Raw genomic sequence first — 9,086 nt, 5'->3', positions numbered from 1 at the left:
ATCCATGCGTTTCTCGAAAAGGGAAGCCTACCCGCGGACCTTAAACAAGCTAGGAAAATACTCTCCAAAGTAGGAAGATATGATCTTCGGGATGGAATCCAGTACAAGAAACCCTTCCTCGGACCGTTACTACGTTGCTTATCCCGGAAAGAGGGGCATCAAATTCTAAACGACATCCATTATGGTGACGCAGGGAATCATGGCGGCATGAGATCACTAGCCGACAAAGCAAAAACGCAAGGATATTACTGGCCCACAATGATACAGGATGCCGCAAGAATGTCCCGACGGTGTGAAGAATGTCAGCGCTTCGCCAAAAAGATACACGCGCCGGCAACAATGTTAAATTTTATAGATAGCCCGTGGCCATTTGCAAAATGGGGCATAGATATCGTCGGGCCTTTCGTCGAAGGATCAGGGAAAAGACGATTTTTGATAGTAGCCACGGACTACTTCAGTAAATGGGTGGAAGCTAAAGCCTTATCCAAGATCATAGACGTGGATGTGTTTACTTTCATATTCCAGAACATCATTTGCAGGTTCGGCATACTAGCAGAAATCGTGTCCGATAATGGTAAGAAATAACAGGGGAAAAACATAGACATGCTCTTCGATACTTTCAAAATAAGGAAGAACAAATCCACCCCCATATACCCTCAAAGCAATGGACAGGCGGAAGCCACTAACAAGACCCTCACCCTTATCCTCAAAAAATAATTAGACGAACATAAGGGGCGATGGTGTGAACAGTTGCACAATGTGTTATGTGCATACAGAACAACACGAAGATCTGCCACTGGGGAATCCCCGTTTCACCTCACTTATGGAGCTGAAGCAGTCATCCCAACAGAGATCCTCATGCCAACCACAAAGACCGAAGCATGGGAGAAAAATCTCACAATAGACATGATGTTAGAGAGATTGGACGATCTACAAGGAAGAAGGGAAGCAGCATTGCAGAAGATGGAAAATTATCAACGAAGACTAGCAAGGGAGTACAACAAAAAGGTAAAGCTTCGAAATTTTGTAGAGGGGCAGTATGTGTTGAGAACAATCCCACAGTATCAACGAGAAAAGAGATGGGGAAAGTTAGCACCTACGTGGGGAGGACCTTTTATAATACACGACATTGCGGGAAACGGTTCCTACTACCTTCGCAATCTGAAATGCGAGGTCCTCCGGCATCCTTGGAATGCTAAGTGGCTTAAACCATATTACCCATAGAAGCAACGCAGCTTTGCATCTGCGTGAAGAAGACCAGAAGAAGAAGGAAGCGTGACCGCTCTACATGTTTCTATCTCTGGACGAGGAATTGCAGGCCTCAACCTATCAATCAAACAAGCTTTCTAAAATTCAAGTAAACAAAACCTATCAACAATATTGGGGAAAGTAGTTAATCTACAATCTCTCAGGGCTCCCCCATCAGTGTCCATAAGTGTAAGACCAAGGGGAAGGCACCCAGCAGAAAGAGATACCCAACCAATCTTAAGGCAACGGGTCGACGGAATGGGTGTATGTAAATATTTTAACCCCATATCCTAGAACGTTGCCTCGGCCCCCACCGTCTGGGAATCCTCTGGCCAAGGGTTCGCCAGCGGGGTGACAGGTCTCAAGACGATCACGAAGGTACCTCCCTTCGGTATCGCACCCAAACACTTAAAAAACTCTTCTTTTGTTTTTAGTGTCCTTCCTCACAATGCTTAAAATAAACAACAAACTGATATTGCAGGTATATCAAAAAAATGATCCATTTCATAAAGGTTGGTTACAAAAAGCGGCAAGGCCAATACAAGGAATACACATCAAAAATATTATTTTTACAAAATACTAACAAAATCTAACGGAAGGCTAATGATGCCGCGGTCTCTACTTAGATGATGCCGCCCCATCAGCAGGGTTGTTCCGAAGAGTTGAAGGGACGCTCCCACCAGATGAGGGTCCCGAGGAGCCAGGAAAGGAGGCAGGTACTGGACGACGCGGATAGCTCTTCACGAGGCCATGCTCGGTCTTAAGGCCAAGCTCAATCTTCTCCAGCATCTTGTTTGTCTCCTCAGCCAATTGACACCGAGCCTTATGCATAATAACTGTCGTTCGCTGGTGGGCTTGGGATAACAACGAAGATAGAAGATTCACTTCTTTAGAAGCAGCACCAACGGCCTCCTCGCGGGATGCCGCCAAACTCTTAAAATGATTAGTCTGTTCTTCCTGCTGCGCTAAGAAAAATTGAGCCTTTTCAAATTTTTCATTTGCAACGCGGAGTTGTCCCTCGAGCTCTGAAAAAGACAACACAAGGGAGTTAGCACAGAAAAGACACAATCACACTCGATGAAATAGGGTTATACCTTCGACACAAGCCGAAGCCTCTTCATACTCATTAACAACCGCATCTCGCGCTTCATCAAGATGGTCATATTCCGCGGATAATTTCTTATAATCTAGTTGAAGGTTGGTGAGAGTAAATTGACTGGCATCTAATTCTACCTGCTTCATTGAATCCATGTGACGAAGGTGGTTGACTTTGTTGTTTATCTCTAATACCCCTTTGCTAAGTCTGTACATACATACTTCGAGATTTCTCTCAGACTCAGCCTGGTGGGCTGTTTCAGCGCGAGACGCAGCAAGGGATTTGCTTAGAGCCCCAACTTCGGCTCTGGCATCGTCCCTTTCTCTGGTAAGACATAGCATGCTCTCCTTAACTCCCGGAAAAGGAAGGGAGCGAGCCTTTCGTAATTCCTCTTCCAGAAGATGTATCCTAGACTCCAACAATGAAGTGCACTCACGGGATTCTCGCAGATTCTCACGTGTCCACAACATCGTACCATTGAATAAAGTACGGTCATGATTATACAGATTCTGCATATCAACCATTTGAACATGCCTTGCGCGCCATCCCTCAGCCCGAGCGTCCCACTTTTTGGCTTCGCTCTTAATTTTCTCGACCAGCTCTTTGATACGAGATTTTTGCCGTGCCCTTTCGTTTCGAAGCCATATCAGCTCGGGGACGCCACCCACTGGAGATAGGGTGGGGAGACTCAGACAAGACAACTAAGTAGTATGGAGGAATTACGACAAACTGCGGGGGTAAAAGAGGAAAAAGAACCAAACCTGTGAAAGCTGAAACTTGGCCGCGAGTTTGCTCTAACTCAGCGCGAACGGCAGCAAGCTCTGAACGAAGACCAACCTACGCTTCACCCAGCCTTTTTTTTTCTTCAAGGCTTTTCTTCAGTTCTTCTATTTCCACCTCAGCCGCAGATAATTCCTTTTCTCTGTGACGAAGCTTAGCCTCCAGCTTCAAAGATTTCGCTCTAAAGAATTGATACAGCACATGGTTAAAATGCTCACTCCTCATCATCTACACATCAAACGGCAAACATTATTACACCGAGGGATTCAATTGTCACGAAGAGATATGTACGAAGACTTACCTCCAAGACACGCTGCTGGGGATAACCATATTGGTACCCATCGGCTATGGCCATCATGTCCGCAAAAGAAGTGGGAGGCTCCGATACGAGGGTAGCTTCGGGAACAGTCAATATTTTCCCCCACATCTCAGATACGCGCGCCTCGGAAGAAAGTTCCATCATCCGACGGGTATAAGCATCGGAATCCTTCTCACCAGCAACCACAGGGGCAGGATGGGGGACAAACAACAGACCCTTTTTCTTGAGCCAATCCATTATGGCATCCTTACCCTCAAACGTCAGCGAATGAGGGAAATCCTCGGCAGGCGAGTCAACCACAGACTTCCCCTTTGCTGATATTGCCCCATCGGCACAAGTTTCTACATCAACATGCGCATTGCGATCATCCGCGCCCTCATTCTGAACAGCAGCGTCTTCCTTACCAGAACCCCCGAGCACATCCCAATCATCATTGGGGGAAAGCAAAGAAAAATCTTCAGGAAAATCGAGAGCATCGTCAAAGAGTTCCCCTGCGGAATAAATCCTGTCAAAGGAGAACTCTTGAGAAGTGGTGGGGAGAGTTTCCGCAGCCTCACCAGCAAGAGCAGACATATCAGCGGTAACACTGTCGTCAACCACCGCGGTATTATTTCTCACTACAACACCATCACAACCCGCACCAATCTCTTCCTCGACATTAGGTGGGGAAGTATCAGTGCATTCTTCCCCATCAGACATTTCCTCACCCGTCACAATGGTAGAAGACTGCTTCGGCCCAATCTTTTTCTTCTTCGACACCTGCAAACCAACACACGTTCCACAAAAAGAGTTATTTTTTTACACAGTTTGATTTTCAAAAAAGGAGGGGCGCGGCCAGAATCTGCAAAAACCATACCTTGGCAGTAGTGGCACTCTTCGGTGGAAGTATAGCACCAGAACCTTCCTCCTCGTCTCCTTCAACGACGTCGAGGGCATAAGGAAAGTTCATGCCTTCGAAATTTAAACGCCAGGGACATAAATCTCCACAACGAGCAGGAGGAGATTCACGTGGCCTGCTACTCTCAGAAGGACGCCAACCGCGCGGACCGGGAATCCAACCGTACGCCCAAGGACCAACAATTTCAATAACAGTGGCATGCCACTCATAATCATGGTCACGCTTGATCCTTTCACGCGCGGGAAAAAGTTTCCGCTGACTAGACCCCTCGGTGCCTGGAACATACTTCAGTTTGGCATCGCTCACCTCACTTAACAGACGAATTTCGCCCCGAGGAGCAGCGAGGTTCCGAAGGCTAACACTCCACGGTTTACGGTTCATACTATTGACATAATCACCAAAGGAGTTGTTGTAGTTTTCAGAAGTATACCATTCCCTCTTAGCGGGATTTGGAACGTAACTCGTCATCATCGTCTCCCCCTTACTCCGAAGATAACATTCCCTCAGTGCACGGAGATAATTCCCCGATAATTGCGACACGGAACGACTGTGAGTATTGGTGGAAGAACCTTCACGACCAGCCAGCACATCGTAATAAAAGGAATCACCAGACTTGTACAACGGCAGCATAAGACCCGCCTCGAAGGCTCCAACCGTAGTCAACAGGTGAAACTCATCAAACTGATACTTCGAGATGAGCTCGTAAGTAATATCATCCTCAGGGGCATAGAAACGAACCTCGAAGGCTTGAAGCTCATGCTTTTCCTTGAAAACTTCAAGGTCAATGTGCTTGCACGTGACTTTCTTCTTGCTGACCGAAACGATGTGTATCACCGGAGCAGCGCCATCCTCTTCCGCGGGATCGGACGAACCAACAAAAGCCTCGGAATCTCTTCTTTTCAAAGAAGGATTCTTAAACGATTCAGCCCTCGGGACACCACCTTTGGAGTTCTTCCCTTTGAAAGAAAGTACTGGAGGCGGCGGCAGAGGGTGCTGCACAGGCACTACAGAACGAAGAGGAGGAACATCGAAGGCGCCACCACGAGGAGGTGTCTGCGTACACTTAGAGTCATCACGAGGACGAGAAACCGCACGATCGCCAGCGTATCGAGACCCGGAAGGATTTTTCGAGGGATCCCCTTTCCTAGGAGGAGAGGCTTTCGTCCCAGAAGAAGAAACTTTAATACCACGTGGATCCATTTGAGACGATCTAGAGAGATCTCCCCCAGGCGGATATGTATCAGACTCTCTGCGCGGAGGGGACCTCGGTAGACTGGAAGCCGGAGTTTGATAAGGAAGCCGCGGACGGTCAGACATGGCTGCGAAGAGGTACAACAAAAACAAGTTAGAAGCAAACACGAGGGCATCACCAAAGATCAAAAAACAACAAAATTACCAGTCCATCTCAACATAGCACAGAAACCCTAAAACTAGCATACATGCTTGAAAACCCTAAAACCATAAACTTAAAAGTACAATCAATACAAGTAAAACAATGGCCTCCTTGACTTGAGACGAAGAACATGGGAAAACTAGCATACAGACATCAAAAGATGTTCTTCATCACAAACAAGGGACGACAGCAGCAGAAGTGGGAGGCTCCGATACGATCAACATCAGAAAATTTACAATCAACACTACTTAAAACAACAGAAACAAAGAAAAGAAACCTTACCACCACAAACGAAATCCCGAAAGAAGACAGCAAATCAGAAACAAAGAAGAAACGAGCGTGATAAATGCTAAGACAGAGAATTTAATGGTTGAAAAACAAAGAATGAAGACTGACAGGGAGAATGAAATTAATTTTCAAGGAGAATGGAATTAATTTTTCTCCCCTCCTTAATATACTCGAAAGAAAGAGAAGTTAATGGAGGAATGGGAAACGTGCCCATTAAATGAGCAATTAATACACGAATAAGAAACATGCCCAAGTATCTAGGAGAAGTTATTAGGAGAGAGGAAGAATATGTAACGACTGTTTTCTTCAATGCTCCCACTAAACACTCAAGCCCAAAGAAAAGGGGCAAATTGTGTGTACATATTTCATCATCAAACACGTGTATATAGGAAGATACGTGGAGAGCATGCGGACAAAGTCATCAAAACATGATGACACACACCCATAGCCAAGAAGCCCATCCCGTCGACGTCGGATCCTTGCCCGAACAAATCTAAGGGCAGAAGTTAAGATGTACCGAAAACACGATGTACTGCGGAGCACCAAATAACTCCCGAAGAGTTACTTTATCTCATCCCAAAAGAAGCCAAGATCAACGGTGGAGAGAAGGTGAACTGACATGGACGTGACAGGGCAGAAGACACTTGTCGGACACGAGCAGCGCCTCAACTACCCGCATTAAATACTCTGAGCAGTGTACGTGTCGATCAGCCCGTGGAACGAACGAGGATGACTCTGCGTGATCAAGCAATGAACGAAGACCTCCGCGTGATGGACACAAAGCACAAGAAGATAATGTTCCAACGGCCCTCATAAATGGGTCCCACACTCTAACCCTATAAATACCCCTCTCCACCAAGAGTGAGGGGATCGGAAAAAATCAGGGAGAGAAGGAGAGAGAAAGATTGTGAGTGTAAGTTTGTCCTTTACAATATACAGACCTATGTAAACTCCAAAGTCACTCGACTATCTCTATAACCATCAAGTACATAGTGAAACAACAACCCCGTGGATGTAGGCCTTAGTGCTGAACCACGTAAATCCCAGTCTTATTTACATTTCAGCACTTTATATTCGCCTAACGCTCCATGTGTTTTATTTTGATACTTCGTTTTCTTTATCTTCACCTGCGTAAACGCCCCTCGCGATGTTATTGGATGAGGCTATGATAAACCCGAAGGTTTTGAGCCAAGGAATCAATACAATTGTATTATCCGTGTGAGTCTGTAGTAGAGTGCGAACATTGTTTGTGAACATATTGATGCTTGCATGATTTTTGTGTTCACAATTTTCTTTCACAAACCTTTTCGCCTAAATTTCCAGATATTACTGTTGTTTCGTGGGTCGTGGCACGAATTTCAAAGCGATGAAAGGATCCCCGGTCTCCGGCAGTGGGAGAGAATCCCGCTCTTCAGTTGCTGTTGTTGTTAGTCGCTTTACATGCAAAAATTAATAAAAAAAATTAAAAGAAGACACTGACAACTAAAAATCATCACTGATGGGGACTGTCGGCATTACCATCACACGACGCGTGTCCGCATCTTACACTAAATAGAACTCTTGAGGAGGAAGTAGAACTGAAACTACTTTTGGGTAATCTGCCACCGTTGTTTTCAAAACTATTTGCCTTCATGGCAATATCAGATCGAAAATGATACACTACCGCCAGCTGGTCCCGCGGTGTGTCCCGCAAAGAGAAAAAGCATACGAGTCCCTATGGCTCGGCGGTTTGCATGAGTGAGTTAACTGTGGATCCCACGATTCCCACCCTCTCTCTCTCATATACAGGTGTAAAACGTGCCAGTCCGGCACAACCCATCCCATAAAATCACGTGCTTGGCATGCTACGTGCTGTGTTGGGCTGTGCCAACAATTTAAACGTGCTGTGTTGTGCTTTATTAGTCAAAAGCTCGGCACAACACAGCCCACGGGCACAACCCATTTATTCACGTGATGTGTCGTGCTTTGCTGTCTCGGCACACGTGCTATACGTAATATACCAAAAAGATTATATATATTAAGATAAAAAACATAGGCAACCCACAAGTCTGATTGGTGAACCACCAGTCCAGCTTACAAGTTAAAAAGGAAATGGGGTATACCCCATTAACTAAACAGGAAAAAAAAAGAAAAAAAAACAGAGCAAATATTCAGCAGAGAACAAGCTCTATACATCCAAAATATGACATTTCACCAGACTGAACAAAACCTTGTAGTTGTGGGGTAAGAGAAAACATCTGATAAATGTACATCCAAAATATAGCTTTACAAACTAACTGCATCCAAAATATAGCTTTACATAACTGCACATTCCAAACATATCTAATCAGCAGCACAAAAAGTATTTGTAAGCTTTCATGGCTCTGCGAGATTCATGTCAAAAAAGTGGAATCACCTGTGAAGGAACATTTAGAATGAATTTAATCACAAAATAAAGTGAACAATGATTTATAATGTTGATGGAAAGAATTGTTCACATTTGCCCAATTCTAGTACTCTACAAAGTGTTTGTTGCTTTAAGCTAGTGTATCTTAAAAAGGGATAACAGTTGCAAGAACTAAAACGAAACAAGAGGATACTATCTTTACATACCTTCCAGTGACAATTTAGCCATCGAACCTTGAGAAGACTTCCTCATATTCATCATTAAACTCCTGTCTTCTCTTCCGAGCGTCATTCCAATCCTTTGAGCACACTGGAGCATCCAAAATATCAGGGGCAAGTCGGCTCCTTTTTTTGCTCAAAATTCTCCCACTCAAATTAAAACAAGACTCCGAAGCCACTGTTGATGCAGGCGGAGTCGGTAAATCACGAGCCATAATCTGCAAAATTGGAAAACTATTTCCATGAGTATTCCAAAATTGCAAAATATCAAAATTACTCCCCAAATCCTTACTTCCAAGGAAAACAGTGACATCCAACTCTAAATACCTAACAAGTTCAGAAATTGAATTGGTATTAGATGTGCCACTTGAAACAGTGGTAGAACAAGTTGATAACAATCTTTCTGATGGATCTAGTTCACCAAAATCGGATTGAGATTGGGCCACAGTAGTTTGCACAT

General features: G+C 44.8%; 1 long non-coding RNA gene across 1 annotated transcript; it reads right to left on the bottom strand.

The window, feature by feature from the left end:
* Positions 1-8,019: 8,019 nt before the first annotated feature.
* LOC113304180 lies at positions 8,020-8,777 on the bottom strand. The gene is made up of 2 exons (XR_003338062.1): positions 8,615-8,777; positions 8,020-8,417 (listed from the first exon to the last, which is right to left on the bottom strand). It is a non-coding gene; the product is annotated as an uncharacterized LOC113304180 (long non-coding RNA).
* Positions 8,778-9,086: the final 309 nt, after the last annotated feature.

The sequence above is a fragment of the Papaver somniferum genome, chromosome 8, assembly GCF_003573695.1.
Source record: "Papaver somniferum cultivar HN1 chromosome 8, ASM357369v1, whole genome shotgun sequence".
In the NCBI taxonomy this organism is placed as follows: Eukaryota; Viridiplantae; Streptophyta; class Magnoliopsida; order Ranunculales; family Papaveraceae; genus Papaver; species Papaver somniferum.
Note: the sequence above shows the minus strand (reverse complement) of the source record. Positions and strands in the feature narration are given on the sequence as shown.